Raw genomic sequence first — 22606 nt, forward strand, 5'->3', positions numbered from 1 at the left:
CAGGTCAAACATCCACACATATAACTCCAAATCTCCAGTAGCAAGAAGTATTTTGGGATGTAGACACACTCTAGCCAAAATCATATTCATCATCTTGGAAGTGTTCCACACATCAGCTAGTGGTGGGGACAAATCCAAGAAATTGCTAGAGAGAGATGCATTGGATCCACATGTTGGACGCAGTACATCCAAAAGGACTTAATGAAGAGTAGAACTTGCACTGCTTTTTCTAACCACTTCCAGATCCATTGCTAGCATCTCGTTGACTCTCCCTAAATTCCTTTGTAATCAGTGTATTATGTACAATATCTACATTGACGGCGTTATATTCTCAGATCATTGTTTTCTTTTTTTCAGTTAGTTGCTCCAATATGTTTAGGATTTGAGTGAGTTATTTGGGCTCTACAGCAGTTTTCAATAAGAGTATAAGCATATTTAAATGTAGCACATCTCTGATTAATTGTAGAGATGGGAATCTCCGACGCTGCTTAAAATCTGGTAGTTTCACTATGCACTTTTACCCACTCTATACTATGCAGTAATCTATATCGATGCTTTGTTACATATGCATAATGCCCCGAATAATATGTCATCAACAAGTCAATCTTTATGTCAATGGGTCCAAAACTCCCCACTTCCCACACATGTGGCTTTGGGACCTTTTAAACATTGAAACATCCTCTGCAGACTCTACGGGGAAGGCCCGAAGTACTTCTAACACAGTGTGAGGCAGGCATGGTATCAATAGTTAGACACAGACACAAGGAATCAAGTTTGTAAAACCTTTATTAACTTGAGAAGGAGTTGGAAACTTCCTAACTGGCCCTATTTCTAAATGGGAGTAGTCTCAACCATTAAACTAAGTTAAAAGGTAGTCTAGTGTCTGTCAGTCAAAACAATGATATGCCTGTGTTGAACCTATGCTCGTATCAGATTGGATCAAAATAAAATAATGAGACAAAATAATATCAGGATGGCACTGCTGGAGCTGTCCCACAGCTCCTTTCCCCAAGCTTGAGTCACTTGGGAGTCAACAAAGTTCCTTGAGTTCAAATAGTTCACACAAAGTTCCTTTAGGTTTCTAAGGGTTTTCTTTATCCACAGACTTAGAAACCGTTCTCGTCACCTTCTCGGAGGAGTTTCACAGTTCACAATATTTTGCTTTCACAAGACTCAAAAGACTCTCTTGCTTTGGTTTCATCAGGGGTTTCCTTCCCCTACAATACCAGCAACGTGACATTTCAATAGTTTTTCTTCAGATCAGATCCTTTTGTTAAAAAATGGGGCTCATTCTCCAACAGTTCAAAAGTTCTCAACAACTCAACAACTCTTTATGTCCGAGACTTTGGAGAGTGCACAAGTTTACTCAGTCTGTGCAGGACCACTCTGATACCCTGGCTTTCAGGGATTGTGTCCCCGGTTCTCTACAGTTTTTATCACAGTTCACAAACACGGTTGTGACCCAGGCACTCTTTAGCTTCTTCACTTTCACAGTTAGCTTTTCTTAGGGTTTTAGCTCGCTCGTCCTGTCTCGCACAGCTCCCATCTCATGCTCGCTATTTTGCTCTTACTCCGAGCTTCGCACAGCTCCGCTGCACTTACGGAGAGTGATTCAGTTTCAACAGAGTCTTTCGACAATGTGTAAACGTGTAAGCAACCACTTCATTACTTTGTTTTCTTCGCTTTCACAATTATCATTTTCACATTACAGTTCACAATGGACAATTGAAATTTTCTCTTCAGAGCGTCTTTAATCCCACACTTGTCCTTCTCTTGCAACAAATTATCTCTCACGCTTTGTGTCTTTCACCAACCAGGCACCAGTCTCACTTTGAACTCACCGGTTGTTGTGATTACTTCAGCCTAGCTTTTGCGGTTATGTCATGTCGAGGTCAGGTGCTCCTCGCCTGCCCCTCAGACACACGTCGTTGCCTCGCTGGTCAAGGGGAATGAGAACCTTTTCAAGGACTTCTCTTCAGAGGTTAACATACCATGCAATCCCCTTCTGGCTCCTTGGAGACACAGCTCCCACGTCACACTTTCTTTAGCCTTGTCAAACCACAGGCTCTCAGCATCTCAGTGCTCCGTTCTCCGACAGCAGATCTCGGGAGACTCAGGCTTTCCCAGTTGCCCGTTTTCCGACTCGGGTTCCTTCTCGGGCTCCAACTCGTTCTTTCTGTTTCTTGCAGCTACTCCTTTTATACACCTGTGGAGTATTAACAGGCTTCAGGTGGATACAATCTTTGCCATGTGCCTGACTTCACATGACCTTGTTAGTGGGACATTCATGGAAATAGTAGAGTGCCTCTGAATGCAGTTTCTTCATTGTAATGGAACTGTGGTGTTTTGGCCATAAAGAGTACAAGGACAAATGGCCGTCTGGTGAACAATAAGCCATATAGGCTGAGGGAATGTCATGTAGGAGGGTGTTAGGAAAGGGGGATACCATGTATCACCTTTGGGTAATCCCTCCCAAATCGCAGGACCCTCTACCCAGGTGATCCTCGCTAGTCTGCCCCCAGGGTCAGGATCCAAAAGCGATGGCCCTCCCCTGGCCACCTGTTTACAGGATCCCCTGGGAGTGGGAAGGGAAAAAACCATAGGTTTTTCACAAATGTCATCTAAATCACCTCTTGGTGAATGATTTAAGCTTTTACCCACCGTTTATTTCCATTTCCTTTTATTTTCTAATCTTTATTTTATGTTCATCATGGTTACCTCTTATAGACTTTATTTTTTTGAAATGCTTGGATGTTCCATGTTCCATCCCTTTCTTTAATATAATTAACACTGTTTCCAGTGCACGTTATTCTATACAGCCATATTTTACCTTGTGGGAGTACATTTCCCATAATTTCTGTACTCTTACAGGAGCGTTCAGTATTTCGCAATGGCACTGCTTCGCGGCCATCTTTCACAATCCTTATTACTATGGTGAATGACAGTACGCATTCAGGTTTATGCTACTTAGCGGATCCATACTCTTAGTCAGTATGTATCAAAGTACATAACATTAGGGCTACTCCTATGAAGTACAGAGAAGTTTGATTATAGAGCGATCTATTTTCGGTGGTCGGTCAAAAAACCGAAAATAAAATATCGAATCACAAAAATCCCGAATCCAAAATCTCGAAAAAAAAAATCTCGAATTATTTATTTATTTATTTATATGTATTTGTGGGTTCAGGTAAGTATAAAAAAAGGTAAAAAAAAAAAAAAAAAAGAAAAAAGGGGGGTTGGGGGGGGAACCCCCCCATTTCGAAATAAAAACGTATTAAAAAAAAAATTCGAGATTTTTTTTTTCGACATTTTGGATTCGATATTATTGTTTTCGATATTTTTGAATTCGGTTTTTTCACTATAAACCCTATTTTCATTCTTCGTGTATTACTACACTACCCATAAGCGGACAGCTCCTGTTAGGAAGTGAAGCATGTCTTGCATAACACGTCAGTTTACTGTGGTAACCATTTAAGTGCTCGAAGACACACAGGTCTGTTCCTCCACATGCACGGACATGCTCTCAGTGAACTAATACTGCAAGAAGCAGGTATGACAGCAACTTTATGGGTTCTCAAAGTACTTTTACGCTGCTGACACTTCCTATAAAGGAAAATTCAACCTACTGAACTGCTGTGGAACTGAATAATCTCTTTCTACCGAACACATTGGACAATCAATGGACATTCTATATACATTCGTATAATTACAATTGTGTACCTATTGTTGACTGATATTTCAGTATTAAGGTGTGCTGGGGACGGGAGTCTCCGAGAATTTTTTCGACTTTTTTGTTTCACTTATTCATGGTTGGTCAATAGAAAGCCAACCAATCACAACCCCTAATATTAGGTTGCTTATTACTTATCATGCCAACCAATGGCATGTTGTAGAGATGATGTCTTTTTACTTTTATCAATTTAGAGATGGTCTCAGGAGGAGCCATCAGACAACCGTTACCCAATCAAAAAGGTAACCCCTATAGAATGTATAGGTACCCACCACTATTAACCACGCCGTGTACCCCGTAGGTGTTGGTAACCAAGATTACAGTATGAGGTCAGTTATGACGAATATTGCGTATATAAACTGTTGTTTTTGATCAGCGTGTTGAGAGCCCTGAGAATTTGTATGCCTACATGCCGCCCGTGCTGTATTTTGATGATAATAAAGCTGATTGTTGTCTTGCACTTGGTCTATTTCCGTTATTGAGTCCGGGTTGAACTGGCTCCAGAAGCTCTGGATAATTTGGGACTTTCCAGGCCGTCTTAACCCACATTATTTTATTATTAATAAAACAATCAAACAAGCTAGGGCATATCAGATGGCAATCCTTCACCGTCGGTAATGTGGGTGTTACTGGAAATATCAAGGTGCATCTTCAGTGAAAATGCGTAAAATAACAGTGGCATCGTACGACAATCAAGAAACATGTTTGATTGTCTTTCTTGTTATTTGGAAACCAGTTGTCTTAGAATACACAAGACTTCCAGTTTTAAGTGTGGTCGAGACTTCTTTCATTGTGTACTCTGGGTTTGCAGTGACCAGAAGACCAAAGTAAAGTACCACCCTCTGTGCTTTCAATGCAGATCACCAATCAGATGGCATCAGATCTTGGGCTCTTCCCTATGGCTAACATCCTGCTTCCTCTACATATGTGACTCCCTGCTCCTTCCCAGACAAGCCGGCGCCGCCACAACTTTTCCACCCGCAGTCTAAATGTGTTACCTTCTACCCCGGCACCTCGCAGCACCAATCACATGAACCGATGGGGGGGGGGGTGGACCGCCTGTCATCACTCTCTAATCTTCCTGATCGATTGGCCACTTTACAGTTTTAATGCCAGGGGTCTTCGGCTGGTCAGTGCTGCAGAGAAATGTTTGTGCCCTGGGCTTGGGGGTCGCAGAACGCTATAACTTAGAGATCTGGACTGGTGAAGGCCTAAGGCCCTCACCCCCCTTCTCGTGGGATAGCTCTTCCCTGATCCATTCGGGCCCTCTCCTGGCCTTGCAGGGCACGTTCCTTCTGGGCTGCACGCCCTAATGATAAGACACATTAAAGAACTGTGTGTGTGCGTTCAAGAAACTAAACTTCTGCAGAGCTGCAAGCTAAGAACGCACGCACACCCGTCTAACCTCAGGACGGGATCTAAGCGTGCTGGCACAGCTATGGCACTAGGCCTCCGTTTCAAGATGGCGTCTTACTTCTTCATTAATCCTATTCCTACTCGTTCAAGTATGCACCGCCTGCCTCTCCCACCCGACTGGTGATCAGTGGGCATCCTAGAATAGTGGGAAATAACTGGGAAGTATCGGGTCAGGGTCTGTTATGCCCCGAAGGGAGGAGGCGTGTCATAGAGACAAGAGTAAAAATAAAAGAAGGATTCTTGAGGGAGGTGGGGTTCCACCTTACAAGTAAGTACTGGGACGAGAAAGAGGGATGTGGAGCAGTGGCTTTTAAATCCCATTGGGTTAGTAACAATGATTAAAACTGTCTACCAGCTGGACATCATATTATCTCATTAAACTGGGCCACAATGGTACAAATACACTTAAGCTTTACTGAATGTCTGCCCATTCGTTTCGAGGGCCTCTTTGCTTGGAGTGATGACGTATAAATGCTCTTGTCATTAAAAGTTTTCGGTGGAGCTCATTTTCTTTAAGCTCATGATTTGGTGGCGGGGTGCCATTACGTTAGCACTGCAACTGCTACAGAAACTGCACTGCAACGGAAACAGCTCCCCAACGCACAGTTTTCATCATGTGCACGGTGGAGTGCAAATGTGCAGGGCAAAATGTGGCATACATGCGTGTATGCGGCCTTTTCCCTGCACGTTTGCACTCCGCCGTGCAAAGTGAGTAAAATATGGCTGGCAGTCTTTATTTTAAACTGTGAACTCACTTTGCACAGCGGGCTGCCTTTTGCCCTGCACTTTTTCACTTTGATGTGTAAATGACAAAATTGGTGGCGAGGAGCTTTTTACCTTGCAGTGCTAACATAACGGCTCCCCGTCATCAAATTGCAAGTTCGTGGTAAATGAGCGGAAACTGCATGCCGGCGCAAATGCTGGAGCATTTGTATGGCGGAGAGGAAGTTGCGTTCATCCCCTTCCCCCCGCCATACACATGAGTGAACATGGGAGGTAACATTAAAGGAAGGCTTTAAAGTTACGTCCCCTTTAAAATGAGCTCCTTGTAGGGAACGTTAGCTAGTCATTGCATGTGGGGGGCGGGGGGATTTATCTACAGAAACGTCATCTTATGCACCTCACTGAAACGACATCAAGAGCCAGAGCCAACTGAGTTGCTCCGGATCAAGCACCTTGGGGGGAAGTCGAGATTAGTACCCGGGTCTGCTGCTTCCCTGGCTCAGACACACGGCCACTAAGCATCTAAGCATTAATAAGGGGGCGGGGGGCGCAAAAGTAGCCTTATCGTGTATGCATTCACTTATTAATAGTGGTGTTTTGTGGTGCCATATTTAAAGCGTTCTAGATATTGCTTTCGGGGAAAGGGGCAATATCATATAAAAGAATGAAAACAGCTACACAGTTGAGCATACACACATGCCAACATGTCCATTACATACGTGAGAGAATAGCCCAGTTCTGGGTCGACCTTTGCATTCTGGGCCTTGTAGTTCTACGTGTATAATAACGACATCCGGGACTACAAGTCCCAGAATGCACAGTTAAAACGAGGCCTTGTCTAGTGCCTCTTGCATGGAACAGAAAATGTTGGCATGTCGTTCAGCAGAGGGCTCAAGGGAATGTGGAGCTGACGACGTAAAACCTCCACAAAATGGAGGAGGCAGCAGGGTAACCCCTGCGGGGTCATGCCGCCGGGAGCGGGGATCCTCACCCGGAAGGGTAAAGGGCAAGGGGGCGGAACGGCGCCAAGAAACTCAAGAGCCCGGAAAGCCCGCGAAGGGTAAACAAAAGGAATGGGGCGGGGCCTGCAGGATAAAAGCAGGCGGGATCGGGGACCAGGCATCTCGCTCCTGCACTGGGACCCGGTCGCCGCCACCTAACAAGGAAGAGGAATTTCGTTTCTCGTGGAATTCGTTGCGCCAGCACAGCAGAAGGAAGGCGGTCCAGAGGCCAGGCCGGGAAACGCCGCAAGGAAGCAGCGTCTGGAACAGGCAGCCGGTGGAGGACCGCCGGTGTACGCAGAGGGGTTGCCCAGCGGATCCGAGGTCGCGGCGTGGCAAGAGGAAGAAGCAGAGGACTGCCAACCGGAGCACCCACTTCGCAGTAAGAAGAAGGACCAGCGAACGCGGAAGGCAGTCGGCGGAGGAGACCGGGAAGCGTCGCGCAGCTGGGGAACGCAGCCGGCAGGTGGAGAGAGGCAGCACAGCTGAGCGGAGCAGCGGCGAAAGAAGGCGGGTCCAGCCCAGGACCAGGGACGAAGCTCCAAAGGCAGTGCAGGGCTACGGGTGAGCCCGCCTGGCGGAAGCCAGATTCGAGGAGCGGAGGCCGGGCGGAAGCGCAAGGCGAGGGGAACACTAGTCGGAAGAGCATCCGACTTGCGCAAGCCCGCGCCCGGCCTGTCGCTCACCCACCCCCCCCCCCCGCACACGAGCTTAAAACTCCGGCGGAGGGGACAACGAGCCGGCCGGGCAGAAGCCGGATTTAAGGAGCGGAGGCACGGCGGAGGAACAAGGCGAGGGGAAGGCATACCGGAAGCGGATCCGAGGATCGGAGCCGAGTGCCGGTCCCTCGGGTCGAATCCCCCCCCCACCCGGACACGAGCATAAAACGTCCAGCGGAGGGGCCAACATCAGGGGCACGCAGACGCCCAACGCCCGCCCCCCCAAAGCACACGACAGGCCGCAAGGAGCCAGCCACGAGGGACACCTGAGCACGGAGCTCGGGCAAGAGCAACAAGCAGCCCAGAGGGAGCAGGAAGCAGGTGGCCGGACAAGTTGGGAGACCACCAAATGGATCTAGCAGCATTCATGGAACTGGCCAGGGTGGCAGCAGCAACCCATGGCGCAGACTGGATGTCCAAGATGGTGGCACAGCCTAGCCAGGAGAGGCACAGCCAAGGAGTTGATAGCTCCCCTCTGATGTTTCAGGACAGTGGCAGTGAGGCCACCGTGATCGAGGTCGAGATCCACAGCCAAGGGGATGAAGAGGAAGAGAGGGAGAAGGAGACCCAGGGGAATAAAAGAAAAAAGACAATGACGGCCAAGGCGAAAGCGAGCAAGGAGCAAGCCAGCAGCATCAAGAGGCCACGGCAGAAGGGGAGGGCGCAGGAGGATGCGGCCTTAACGGCTCCTACACCTGCTGAGGCTCCAGGGAATCAAGTGAGCCCACCCAACGCGCCTGTGACCAGAACGGTGGATGTCGTGGGTGGAGGAACAACATCCCTGGAGGCAGTTAAAGGTATGGTGTTAGAATGCATGCAAGCATGGGGGAAAATGGGGCAAATACCGAATGTTTTGCCCAGTAATGGTATGGTGGCAGGGGGAGTGTCTCAAGGAAGTATAGCCACGCATCTAGGGGCGTCACAAGGACTGGGAGGGCTCTGGTGCAATGGTAGCACTCAAGGCTGGGCACAGACAGGTGGGCTAAGTCAGTTACCCCAGAAGAAGGGGATACCGCCCGGGGGTTTCTTGTCTGTCGGGCTGCCTAGCGTGGGCCCACCTATGGGAGGCGGGCAGCAGGTGCAATTGACGGGGCTCCCGTGGGGTCAAGAATGGTCGGGCCAGGGGCCAGGGGCGCCAGCAAGCCTGGGAGGGGCATTGCAATTGGCTGCGGGGTCCCCGGCAGGGGCACAGGGGATGCAAAAGGAGGCAGGGCAATGTGCGGTCTTGACAGGGGGGCTGAACGCAGCGCAGCCAGTAACAGCAGGCCCAAGCAGCAGTGAAACAGGGGGATTGTGGGGACAGGCAACCCAGTATGGGAGGCCAATGCCAGGGTTCGCACCTATGCGGGCTACGGTGAATTCGCTAGTGTGGCACATCCCATGGGCGGTCAAGGAAAGGTTATGGAGGAAGGAATTCATTGACATTTTTGACTTGTTGGGGATCATCCCCACGGGTGGAGGACTAAAGGAACTGTCTGAAAAGGAAAAAGAGAAAAGGGACAGGGAGGCTACCAGGGTAGAGCGTTCAATTAACAACTGGCTGAAAGCATAGAGGATGTACATGTCAGTGATGTTGGAGAGGTACCCACAGGATGCACTGGCGATGATAGCATACGAGCAGTATGTACATGATTTGTATCAGAAGTATGGAGGCGAAGGATGGCTGGAGTATGACCGGGGCTTTAGATTAAAAATGCAGATATGGCCAGCAATGTCATGGGACGAGATGGATGTCGGGGGGTACATGGATAAAGTGGTGCCTTGCAGTGAATCACATGACGAGCCATCGGGGGAAAAATCTCGGGGAGGGAGAGGCAGAGGCGGGTTCCCGCAGCGAGGGAGAGGGTCCTTTCGCGGGCCCTCCTCCTGGGTGTACAAGGCAGCAGCCCACCAGGGGGAGCCAGAAATCTGCTGGAGGTTCGCGGAGGGGTATTGCTCATATGGGAAGTCATGCAGGTACAAGCATCAGAAGGGCGGGGGGACGGGCCCCCGCAGGGCCACTCCGGGAGAGGCTAAACCCGGGGATGGCGGGAAACAAAAGAATAAGGGGAATGTTGATTGATACGCCGACAAAACAAGGCAATACTGTGGGAACAATGATTGACAAAGGTATGATTAAAGGGGCATTGCCTACACCAGTTAGCCTTCTTGCCATGACTCCCTTCCTAAACAAGTACCACAACAAAGCTGACGCAAAACTGCTATGGCATGGGTTCAGGTGGGGCTTTAGGATCCCAGGGGCGGGTTCCCAAGGGGGAAGAGAGGCGGCCAACCTACGATCGGCTCTGGAGAATCCCGAGGTATTGGAAAAGAAGGTTAACAAAGAGGTTGGGCTGGGGAGAGTGGCCGGCCCATTTACTAGACCCCCCATGAACGATCTGGTGGTATCCCCGCTAGGACTGGTGCCAAAAAAGGAAGAGGGGCAATTCCGCATGATACACCACCGATCCTTCCCCGAGGGGCAGTCGGTGAACAGCGGCATTCCAGAAGAACAGTGCAGGGTGCAGTACGCCTCCCTGGAGGAGGCGATACTAATGGTGAAAGCGGCGGGGAAAGGGGCCTTGCTGGGGAAAGCTGACATTGAATCTGCCTTCCGTCTATTACCAATCCACGAGGATAGCCACCACTTGCTGGGTTTTAAGGTGGGGGACAAGTACTACTATGACAAATGTCTCCCCATGGGGTGCGCCATTTCCTGCTCATATTTTGAGGCATTCAGCACCTTTCTGGAATTTACGGTAAAGCAGGAGATAAAAAATGGGGGAATGTTGCACTACTTGGATGATTTTCTTTTCGTGGGGAGGGAAGGAACAGATGAGTGCAGGTCCATGTTGGAGATATTTCAAAGCAGAATGGAACATCTAGGGGTTCCCCTTGCACCGGGAAAGACCGTGGGCCCGGCAACAACATTGACATTTCTGGGGATCGAGATCGATTCAGTTAAAGGGGAGTGTAGGCTCCCTCAGGACAAGGTCCAAAAACTGAAGGGCTTGATTCAGGAACTGATGGGCAAAAGCAAAGCAACCTTGAGGGAGTTGCAAGTGCTGGCAGGTAACCTCAATTTTGCAGGCAAGGTGATACCAGCGGGGAGGGCATTTGCCAGAAGTGTGGAACTAAAAACTGTCGGCTTACAGCATGCCGCACAGCACGTCAGATTGGGTTCAGAAGTAAAAGAGGATCTGAGAATGTGGGATAGTTTTCTATCAGGTTCCAGCGGGGTGGCAATCTGGAGGGCGGACTGGGCAAGCAGTCAGAGGCTCAAACTGTTCACAGATTCATCCGGGTCCCTGGGCTTTGGGGCTATCCTGGGGGACAGATGGTGCGGCATGGCATGGCCGGAGGAATGGCACAAGGAAGGGGTCACAAAGGATATCACGCTACTAGAGCTATTCCCCATAGTGGTGGCGTTCAAGTTGTGGGGCAGGCGGCTGCAGAATTCCAAGGTCATGTTATGGTCAGACAACTTGGCTGTGGTACAGATCATTAACACGGGAGCGTCCAGTAACCTGAGGGTGCTGAGGCTCCTCAGAGAACTCACCAGGAGTTTGTTAGAATTGAACATCGAGGTTAGAGCACGACACATTCCAGGGGTGAAAAACACGGCCGCTGATTCTCTGTCTCGTTTACAGTGGGACCGATTCCGGGAGAGCTGTCCCGAAGCAAGGGAGGAGATGACCCCATTCGAGGTACAATGGTGGGGGATGATTGGGGCGATCTGACCGCATTGGTGGAAACGGCCCTGGCACCCGGTACAACCAAGAGATACAGGGCTTGTTGGATTCGGTTTGCACGGTTCCAGGAAGAGGTACTAGCAGGGGACCCCGGGGAGAACCCGGTGAGAGCATTCATAGGCTGGTGCTGGAAAACAGGGAAAACCCGGGCGTGGGTAAGCTATCACCTTGCGGCCATAGCGCATTATGCAAAAATGCACGGGGAGAAGGACCCCACTAAGGAGCATTATGTCATGATGGCCATGAAAGGCTGGGCGAAGCAAAGCACGCCAAAACCAGATGAGAGACGGCCAATCGATATTTGGAAATTGCACGGTTTGATTAAATGCCTAGGGGAGGTATGTCAGGATGAATCAGAGCGTGTGCTCTTCTCGGCCGCATTTACGGTGGCGTTTTTTGGGGCGCTTAGAGTAGGCGAACTGGTGCCGGAAAACAAGAGCGGCAAGGGGAGTGGGTTCTTGCGCGTCAGGGACATTCATGTGGGGAGCACTCAGGTCATCATCTATGTGAGGCGGTCGAAGACGGATCAGAAAGGAAAGGGCACGACGCTGACCGTACATGCCATTCAGGCAAGCCGGGTTTGCCCGGTGGCGGCGTCGGCAAACTTTATGCGACAGAGGCAGCCATCTGGGGCAGAGGCGCCATGGCTCACGCACAAGGATGGGTCCGCACTAAGCCGCTTTCAGTTCAAAAAAGTAATGTCGCTTGGGCTGGAGAGAATGGGTCTGGCAGGGGGCCAGTTTGGGACGCATTCTTTTCGGATTGGGGCCGCCACCTCAGCATCAGTCGGGGGGCTAGGGGCCGAGGAGATTAAGAGATTGGGGAGATGGTCGTCAGGATGTTATAAACGTTATGTCAGGCCTGAAAAAGTGTAAAGATAACCATGCCGTTCCTTCCATGTCATTTACCAGCAGCGCACCAAAGGAGACCACGCACAGTATGGGTGGTGGGGCACTCATTCATCACAAGGGCAAAGGCAAGCTGGAACCAGCAGCATGAGGTCTTGACGGCTGGTGAATTCAAGATCGAATGGCACGGGGTGCCAGGGATGAAATGGGCTCAGCTGGAAGGGCATTTGCGCACGCTGCTAAAAAAGCGGCGGAGGCCAGAGGTGTTGGTAATACACTTAGGAGGGAACGATCTGACCAGTTTAGGGAGAGGGGTATTGCTGAGAGACATCACAAGCTCTTTACAGGAAATAGCGGCGCAAGTGGAGGAGACGGAGATCATCTGGTCCGAGGTGATTCCGCGGACTCAATGGAGGGGGGCAGCAAACCATTCGGCAGTGGAAAAATCTCGGAGGAAGCTGAACGGGGCAGTTGCAAAATTCTGCAAGGGCAGAGGTTTCCATCAGATCAGGCATGGTCTGATTAACGAGAAAACCCCCGAGTATTTCCTAGCCGATGGTGTGCACCTATCCCCAAAGGGCATGGAGCTCTTTTTTTGGAACATTTGCACCAAATTGCTGGAATTGTGAGGAGTGAGGATGAAGGGAGAGCCAACGGTGGACGGGAACCCACCGGTTGGCGTGGCGGTGTTTGGGCAACCAAGCACAAATGATAGACTCCGGATGAGCCAGAAGGAAACAGAATGGGTCTTCGCTCTTCTGGACCAGCGCCTCTTGGGGGCCTAAACGGCGGGGGCGCCTGGTAGGAACAAATAAGGCTCAGCTTCCCCCCCAAAACAAACGGCGCTCTCCCCACCCACGGACCCCTGCACGGGCAGGATAGGACAGGTACAATGGGTCGGGGGAGTTGGGGGCCTACTATACCAAGTATAGGGGGAAGCAAAGGAAATCCGGCAAGCAAGCGCCACATGTACAGAATGAGGTCACTATGGTGTACAAATACTTCTGTTGTCATGGAAATAAAACTGCGGCCAATTTTGCCAATTGAAATCTTGTGTCATGCCAATTCATGGGGGGTTTAAAGCATTGTCTGCATGAGCAAAAGAATTGGGGGTAAAGGCAAATGGACGGCTGCAGGGGTTATGGAGCTGACGACGTAAAACCTCCACAAAATGGAGGAGGCAGCAGGGTAACCCCTGCGGGGTCATGCCGCCGGGAGCGGGGATCCTCACCCGGAAGGGTAAAGGGCAAGGGGGCGGAACGGCGCCAAGAAACTCAAGAGCCCGGAAAGCCCGCGAAGGGTAAACAAAAGGAATGGGGCGGGGCCTGCAGGATAAAAGCAGGCGGGATCGGGGACCAGGCATCTCGCTCCTGCACTGGGACCCGGTCGCCGCCACCTAACAAGGAAGAGGAATTTCGTTTCCACCCACCCACCCACGAAATACGAGTAGGACGCACCCGGGTGTCGCTGTCGCAGGGCACCCAGGTCAGAGGATGACAAGTTGGCGGTGTTTGGGCAACCAAGCACAAATGATAGACTCCGGATGAGCCAGAAGGAAACAGAATGGGTCTTCGCTCTTCTGGACCAGCGCCTCTTGGGGGCCTAAACGGCGGGGGCGCCTGGTAGGAACAAATAAGGCTCAGCTTCCCCCCCAAAACAAACGGCGCTCTCCCCACCCACGGACCCCTGCACGGGCAGGATAGGACAGGTACAATGGGTCGGGGGAGTTGGGGGCCTACTATACCAAGTATAGGGGGAAGCAAAGGAAATCCGGCAAGCAAGCGCCACATGTACAGAATGAGGTCACTATGGTGTACAAATACTTCTGTTGTCATGGAAATAAAACTGCGGCCAATTTTGCCAATTGAAATCTTGTGTCATGCCAATTCATGGGGGGTTTAAAGCATTGTCTGCATGAGCAAAAGAATTGGGGGTAAAGGCAAATGGACGGCTGCAGGGGTTATGAATTCCACGGGCCTGCGCCTCGTGCGAGCTAGCCAGTGCTTCAAAGCCTGACACCCAGCCAGCAGCCCTCCCCCTTCCAGTCTCCAGAGAGTCTGGGAGGGTGGGGCCTCTCACTGCAGGAAATGCCTGGCCCCTGCAGGGGAGACACGGCCTGTTGCAGTGCACAAGGCCCCGTGCACACCTCGCATGCACGCAAATGCAGGGCCCTGACCAGCTGCACAGCAAAGGCGTGGTGGAGGGTCCGGGGGGGGGGGCAATCGCCCTCCTCGCACTATTGCCTAGGCACTGCACACCTTTAAGAAGGTTCTTTGGACCTGCCCCTCCCCCTCTTATGTGGAAATCCGCATGTTGATGTCTCTCTGCTTGAGATGAGCGGAAAAACAATGTCAGCAAATTGCGCAGTCTAAGGCTTTCCAAGTGTTCCCACGAGCGCGCGTTTCCATGGTTACCAGGCCGCAATCCAATGTAATCATCCAGCCTGCGACCTCTCAGAGACGCCGGAGGGTTCAGCAAACTCTTCATCACCTGGCACTGGGCGTTTAGCCAGGGCGTTACCATGGCAACAGAGGCAGTGCAACCATTGCCAGGGGCGGTGACCCCGAGTCACAGAGAGAAGCAAGCGGAGAGGAAGATGAGCATCCCACAGAGGGTGGGGGTGGGGGCGGGGGCGGGGGCGAGGAAAGGAGGAGATTGGCACAGGAAGGAGAAGAGGAGGAGCCGGGGCCTTGCGGGAGAAACCAGAGCTGGCAAACATCCCTGACTATAGAAATGTCCCCCCACCGCCAGTGCTGCAAATGGAAAGTGGGCTGGGCAATGGATGGCATGGGCTGGGCAGTGGATGGCATGCTGCCATTACTCACCTGTAACGTCCATCACCAAGTGCGCTGGGCAGTGGATGGCATGCTGGCATTACTCACCTGTAACGTCCATCACCGAGTGGGCTGGGCAGTGGATGGCATGCTGGCATTACTCACCTGTAACGTCCATCACCAAGTGGGCTGGGCAGTGGATGGCATGCTGGCATTACTCACCTGTAACGTCCATCACCAAGTGCGCTGGGTAACGGATGGCATGCTGGCATTGCTCACCTGTAACGTCCATCACCAAGTGGGCTGGGCAGTGGATGGCATGCTCGCATTGCTCACCTGTAACGTCCATCACCAAGTGGGCTGGGCAGTGGATGGCATGCTGGCATTACTCACCTGTAACGTCCATCACCGAGTGCGCTGGGCAGTGGATGGCATGCTGGCATTACTCACCTGTAACGTCCATCACCAAGTGGGCTGGGCAGTGGATGGCATGCTGGCATTACTCACCTGTAACGTCCATCACCGAGTGGGCTGGGCAGTGGATGGCATGCTGGCATTACTCACCTGTAACGTCCATCACCGAGTGCGCTGGGCAGTGGATGGCATGCTGCCATTACTCACCTGTAACGTCCATCACCAAGTGGGCTGGGCAATGGATGGCATGCTGGCATTACTCACCTGTAACGTCCATCACCAAGTGGGCTGGGCAGTGGATGGCATGCTGGCATTACTCACCTGTAACGTCCATCACCAAGTGGGCTGGGCAGTGGATGGCATGCTGCCATTACTCACCTGTAACGTCCATCACCAAGTGGGCTGGGCAGTGGATGGCATGCTGCCATTACTCACCTGTAACGTCCATCACCAAGTGGGCTGGGCAGTGGATGGCATGCTGGCATTACTCACCTGTAACGTCCATCACCAAGTGGGCTGGGCAGTGGATGGCATGCTGGCATTACTCACCTGTAACGTCCATCACCGAGTGCGCTGGGCAGTGGATGGCATGCTGGCATTACTCACCTGTAACGTCCATCACCAAGTGGGCTGGGCAGTGGATGGCATGCTGGCATTACTCACCTGTAACGTCCATCACCAAGTGGGCTGGGCAGTGGATGGCATGCTGGCATTACTCACCTGTAACGTCCATCACCGAGTGCGCTGGGCAGTGGATGGCATGCTGGCATTACTCACCTGTAACGTCCATCACCAAGTGGGCTGGGCAGTGGATGGCATGCTGGCATTACTCACCTGTAACGTCCATCACCAAGTGGGCTGGGCAATGGATGGCATGCTGGCATTACTCACCTGTAACGTCCATCACCAAGTGGGCTGGGCAGTGGATGGCATGCTGGCATTACTCACCTGTAACGTCCATCACCGAGTGCGCTGGGCAGTGGATGGCATGCTGCCATTACTCACCTGTAACGTCCATCACCAAGTGGGCTGGGCAATGGATGGCATGCTGGCATTACTCACCTGTAACGTCCATCACCAAGTGGGCTGGGCAGTGGATGGCATGCTGGCATTACTCACCTGTAACGTCCATCACCAAGTGGGCTGGGCAGTGGATGGCATGCTGCCATTACTCACCTGTAACGTCCATCACCAAGTGGGCTGGGCAGTGGATGGCATGCTGCCATTACTCACCTGTAACGTCCATCACCAAGTGGGCTGGGTAACGTATGGCATGCTGGCATTACTCACCTGTAACGTCCATCACCAAGTGGGCTGGGCAGTGGATGGCATGCTGGCATTACTCACCTGTAACGTCCATCACCAAGTGGGCTGGGCAGTGGATGGCATGCTGCCATTACTCACCTGTAACGTCCATCACCAAGTGGGCTGGGCAGTGGATGGCATGCTGCCATTACTCACCTGTAACGTCCATCACCAAGTGGGCTGGGTAACGTATGGCATGCTGGCATTACTCACCTGTAACGTCCATCACCAAGTGGGCTGGGCAGTGGATGGCATGCTGGCATTACTCACCTGTAACGTCCATCACCAAGTGGGCTGGGCAGTGGATGGCATGCTCGCATTACTCACCTGTAACGTCCATCACCAAGTGCGCTGGGTAACGGATGGCATGCTGGCATTACTCACCTGTAACGTCCATCACCAAGTGGGCTGGGCAGTGGATGGCATGCTCGCATTACTCACCTGTAACGTCCATCACCAAGTGCGCTGGGTAACGGATGGCATGCTGGCATTACTCACCTGTAACGTCCATCACCAAGTGGGCTGGGCAGTGGATGGCATGCTGGCATTACTCACCTGTAACGTCCATCACCAAGTGGGCTGGGCAGTGGATGGCATGCTGGCATTACTCACCTGTAACGTCCATCACCAAGTGGGCTGGGCAGTGGATGGCATGCTCGCATTACTCACCTGTAACGTCCATCACCAAGTGGGCTGGGCAGTGGATGGCATGCTGGCATTACTCACCTGTAACGTCCATCACCAAGTGGGCTGGGCAGTGGATGGCATGCTGCCATTACTCACCTGTAACGTCCATCACCAAGTGGGCTGGGCAGTGGATGGCATGCTGGCATTACTCACCTGTAACGTCCATCACCAAGTGGGCTGGGCAGTGGATGGCATGCTCGCATTACTCACCTGTAACGTCCATCACCAAGTGCGCTGGGCAATGGATGGCATGCTGGCATTACTCACCTGTTACGTCCATCACCAAGTGCGCTGGGCAATGGATGGCATGCTCGCATTACTCACCTGTAACGTCCATTACCCATCAATAACATCCCCGTATGTGTGCACGCCCTAATGATAAGACACATACAGGGCTGCAGCTAGAGTAACAGCCACCCCTCGAAAGTATATTTGGGGGACAACTCTTCAAAGGTTGCAAGAGGAGTGCTGCTTGCGGAGGTGATGGGAGGGGGCCCCCTACTTGTGTTGGGGCATCTAACTTCTTTGTACATTCTGAAGCAACTGTTCTGGTGAAGCCTCACTTTTAAATGCAGTTCACTTAAAAAAAAAAAAATATATATATATATATATATATATATATGGTTTGTTGTAGTTCCACAGAACAATTTCACATATTACATACAATTATAAAATACAGCCACAGATCCTTAAACTCATAAATAAGTACATGAAATCCCCAGAATACACACACTTCAGCTCAATACTGTAAAATGAAAGGCAGCTTTCACGTATGATATTTTATTAATATCGCACCCATACACAAGTGTTCAGGGCACGACGAAGCAAGGGAGGGGTACCAGGGAGGAGCAAAACAACGATCTTACTAGGCCCAGTGACACTGAGAACGCGCAAGTGCATGGGAGAAGGGGAGGGGAAAAGTGCAAGGGGCAGGGGAGGAGTGGAAAGTGCTGAACACGTGATCAAAAACAACAGGTAATGCAGCCAGCAGGTGGCAAGTGCAAGAATTAAGCGCAGACAGCGTGTATAGATAAGTGCAGGTAAGGGGACTGTAAGGTTGCAGATACAGACCCAAGTGCAAGGGAAGTCTGGAGGCAGTGCGGGTGTGTGGCTGGGTGGGCAGGGATCTGGGCCCGATATCAAAGGTTAGCCAGAAGCCCAGGGCAGAAACGGACAAGAGATCAGCAAGGGAGAAGAAGAGAGAAGGCAGAATCAAACAGGAAGGTCTTGAGGTGCTTCCGGAACTGAAGATGGTTCTCCTCAAGTTTCAGAGGGACAGGAAGGCTGTTCCAGAGGGAGGCACTAGCCAAAGAGAGAGATCTAACGCCAATTTATTTTTTGGAGAAGCGACTGACTTTGAGGGAGGTGGAGGAGCGAAGAGCTTGAGTGGGAAGGTATTTCCGAAGGGAGAGTTGAACATATTGCGGCCCAGGCCTCAGAAGGCCTTGTGGACAATGCAAAGAGTCTTCAACCTGATCCTTGCAGCCACTGTGAGCCAACAAAGACATTTCAAGGTTGGAGAAATAGGATCCCAGGGCTTGAGGCCAAGGACAAGTCTTGCAGTCCTGGTATGGATGAGTTGCAGAGTCCAGAGAGTAGTAGCAGGCAGATTTAGAAAGAGGCTGTTGCAGTAGTCCAGCCTAGAGAGAACTAGAGCTCTGGAGACTGTCATGAACCACCAGTTGGCCCATTCTGGACTTCGTGGTCCCTGACCCATAGAGGACTGAATTCTGTGATCCTTCCAACATGGCCCTTAGGTGCGGAACGCAGCTTGCCAGTCTTTACATGCTACGTTCGACATTCTACAAAGCAGACACACCCCCACGGCTCTGCGCGTCTCAACGCTACCGCTTGGAGCAGTCTGACGTGTGTTGCCGAAGTTCGCTCGGAACTTCCATCCTAGTCATGTTTCCCCGAGTTCTTGAATTTACTTCCTCCTTTTCCTTTCCTCAAACTTACCTTACTATTCTTCCGGGATCCTCGCCTGCGCTTGAGTCACAGCGTTCCGTGCCTTCGAGCTCGGACTTAATCTCCTTCCTGGTTCCTGGTACTTGACATCCGACCGCCTCCTGGAGTAGGACCGCTATCCTACGCTGGAACCAGACGACCAGCACACGAGTCTCTACAAATCCCGGACCGTGCATCAGAAATCTTCAAAGAAGGTCGCAAGGAAAGACAGGTGAGAAGGGGAGAAACTTGTGACAGATTGAGAAGCCTAAAAAACTATACAAATTCAGAGATGGAAGCCACGGTTCAAGACCCCATGCAAGGTATGCAGGAATTAACCACTGAAGTCCAGAACCTTAAGGCAGAGAACGCTGCTATAAAGCAGCTAGTCTTGTCTTGTGACTCTGCTACTAAGTAAAGTGTCTTATTGGGAGGAGTGGTGGACAAATATGATGGCTCTTCAAAGAACCTTCGTGCCTTCCTTAACTCATGTTTGGTGCATTTCACCTTCAAGCCCTACTACTTTTCCACCTCAAGAGCCAAGGTGGGGTTTATGATCTCACACCTCACCGTTAACGCCTTAACCTGGGCAACCCCCCTAGTCAATTCGGGCGACGCCCTCCTAGATGATTATGATGGATTGGTGGAAGCCCTAAAAGCCATGTTTGATCGCCCAGAGCTTGTTTACAGTGCTCAGGAACGACTACTCGAATTTCAACAAGGATCCCAGGATATGCTTACCTATGTGACCCGCTTTAAACAACTTGTAAAAGAGGCTGATTGGTCCCAAGAAGCCAGATTCACCCTCTTTCAAAGAGGCCTAAATGAAGAAATAAAGGACTAGATAGCCAGGGTAGCTCGCCCAAGCTCCTTCCAGGCCCTCATGGACCTCTCCCTACAAATTGACTTTCGAATCCAGGAAAGAAAGGCAGAGAAAAGAAAGTCTAAGTCAACATCTCATACAGACCAGAGCCCACAGCTTCTCCAGCCCCAGATCCTGAACCCATGCAACTGGGGGCCTTCCGTGGACCCACTACCCCATAAGAAAGGATGCATCGGATTCACACTGGACTGTGCATGTACTGCGCCTCCGATAAACACCTTGTGAGAGAGTGCCCTCTCGCTCCACCACGGCGTTCGGGAAATGCCAGCTCCCGATCCTAGATGGGGCACAGTTTCTGGAGAGTGGTGTCTGCTCCTCATCAATTCCCTCCTTGAACTCTCCTGGACAAAATAATCTTGTGATTCTACAGGCATTCCTACCGCCTTCCAAGAAAGAATCCTACCCCATCTTGGCACTAGTGGATTGCGGAGCCCTGGGCATATTCACAGATCATGATTGGGTCACTAGTCACAACATCCCCCACGAAACACGAGAGACTATGCAACCTGTTGAAGCTATTGATGGGAGACCCTTATCTTCAGGACCCATAACCCTACAAACCAAAGAGATTCTTCTTTCTATAAATCACCATCAAGAAAGGATTAAATTTGATATCATAAGATCTGCTCACTATCCTATGGTTCTAGGCATGCCCTGGTTGCAGAAGCATAACCCCTATATGAACTGGGCGGCAGGCTCCTTATTTCTTGGTTCAGAACATTGTATGTCCCACTGTTTGTCCCCAATCACTTTACCAAGTTCCTCTGAAGACTCTCAAGGAACTCAGCATAGTCCAGTCACCGTCTCTAACATTATCCGGATTCCCAGGGCCTACCAGGCATACGCAGATGAATTCTCAACAGCAATTGTTCAAGCTCTGCCACCCCACAGACCAGAGGATTGTGCCATTGACACTGAAACTTCAGCCGTGATCCCTTTCGGAAGAATGCTTATTTTGTCAGAACCAGAAAAAAGGGCCCTCCGGGAATACCTGGACACAGACTTGGAAAATGGAACTATTCGACCATCCAACTCCCCAGCGGGCGCTTCCCTTTTCTTCATTTCTAAGAAGGATTCCAAGGAGCTCAGGCCGTGTTTGGATTACCGTAGCCTTAACCAATGCACTCTCAAAGATCGTTACCCATTGCCTCTTATCTCGGATATCCTGGAAGCAGTGAGAGGTGCAGTCATCTTCACAAAACATGACCTCAGGGGTGCCTACCATCTTATTCGTATAAAAGAAGGTGACCAATGGAAAACAGCCTTTAGAACACCCTTCGGCCATTTTGAATACTTGGTCATGCCCTTTGGACTTGCTAATGCCCCTGCAGTTTTCCAACGTTTCATGGATCGGGTCTTTTCTGATATGTTGTTCCTCTTCATCATTGTTTACTTAGATGACATACTGATCTACTCCAATGACCATCTAAAACACGAAGAGCACGTAAGGGCAGTCTTACAACCTTTACAAGAACACAAGCTCCTGGCTAAACCCGAGAAATATCTTTTCCATGTATCAACTGTTCACTATCTCTGATTCATTCTTAGCCCAGAGGGGATAGGGGTGGATTCTTCCAAGGTTGACTCCGTTCTTTCTTGGCCTGTTCCGACCACTGTAAAACAAATCCAATCCTTCCTGGGGCTTGCTAACTTCTACAGGAAATTTATACCCGCGTTCTCTGAGATTGTGCATCCCATTGTCACACTATTAAAGAAAGATACTCCCTTTCAGTGGACCGCAGCCCAAGATTCGGCATTTCAACGGTTGAAGTCAGAGTTCACACAAGCTCCCATCCTAGCTCAACCCGACACTGACCGACCCTTTTTTGTTGAAACTGATGCCTCCAACTACGCCATCGGGGCAGTCCTGAAACAGGAACTTGGCGACAAATTGGAACACCCCATCGCCTATCTCTCCCGCACCTTGACTCCCAGTGAAACTCATTATTCCGTCCTGGAGAAGGAATTGTTTGCCATTCGTCAAGCTTTCACTGAATGGCGTCATCTCCTTCTGGGAGCCAAACACCCGGTACAAGTCTGCACGGACCATCGGAATCTTCAAGTCCTACAATACATGGAATGTCAAAACAGTCGCCAAGCCCGTTGGGCCTTCTTTTTTGCCCAATACCAATTTCAAATCCATCATTTTCCTGGAACACATAACATTATTGCCGATGCCTTATCCAGACGTCCTGATTACGAAACCGTTGAGGACCGGACATTTCCTAAAATGTTTCCCAACTCAATATTTGTTGCTCAACCAATCACTCTCCTGGAGGATATTTGGGCCCAAACTCAGTCTTCTGACCCCTGCAAGGAGTTTAAGAAGAACAATCGGTGGAATCTCAAATCAAAGGATGGATATCTCTTCAAGGACAATCGACTGGTCATCCCTACTCCTGGACTAAGACAAAAGATCACAAGCCTA

The sequence above is a fragment of the Ambystoma mexicanum genome, chromosome 5q (genome assembly GCF_040938575.1).
Source record: "Ambystoma mexicanum isolate Mex_15411 chromosome 5q, UKY_AmexF1_1, whole genome shotgun sequence".
Classification (NCBI taxonomy): domain Eukaryota; kingdom Metazoa; phylum Chordata; class Amphibia; order Caudata; family Ambystomatidae; genus Ambystoma; species Ambystoma mexicanum.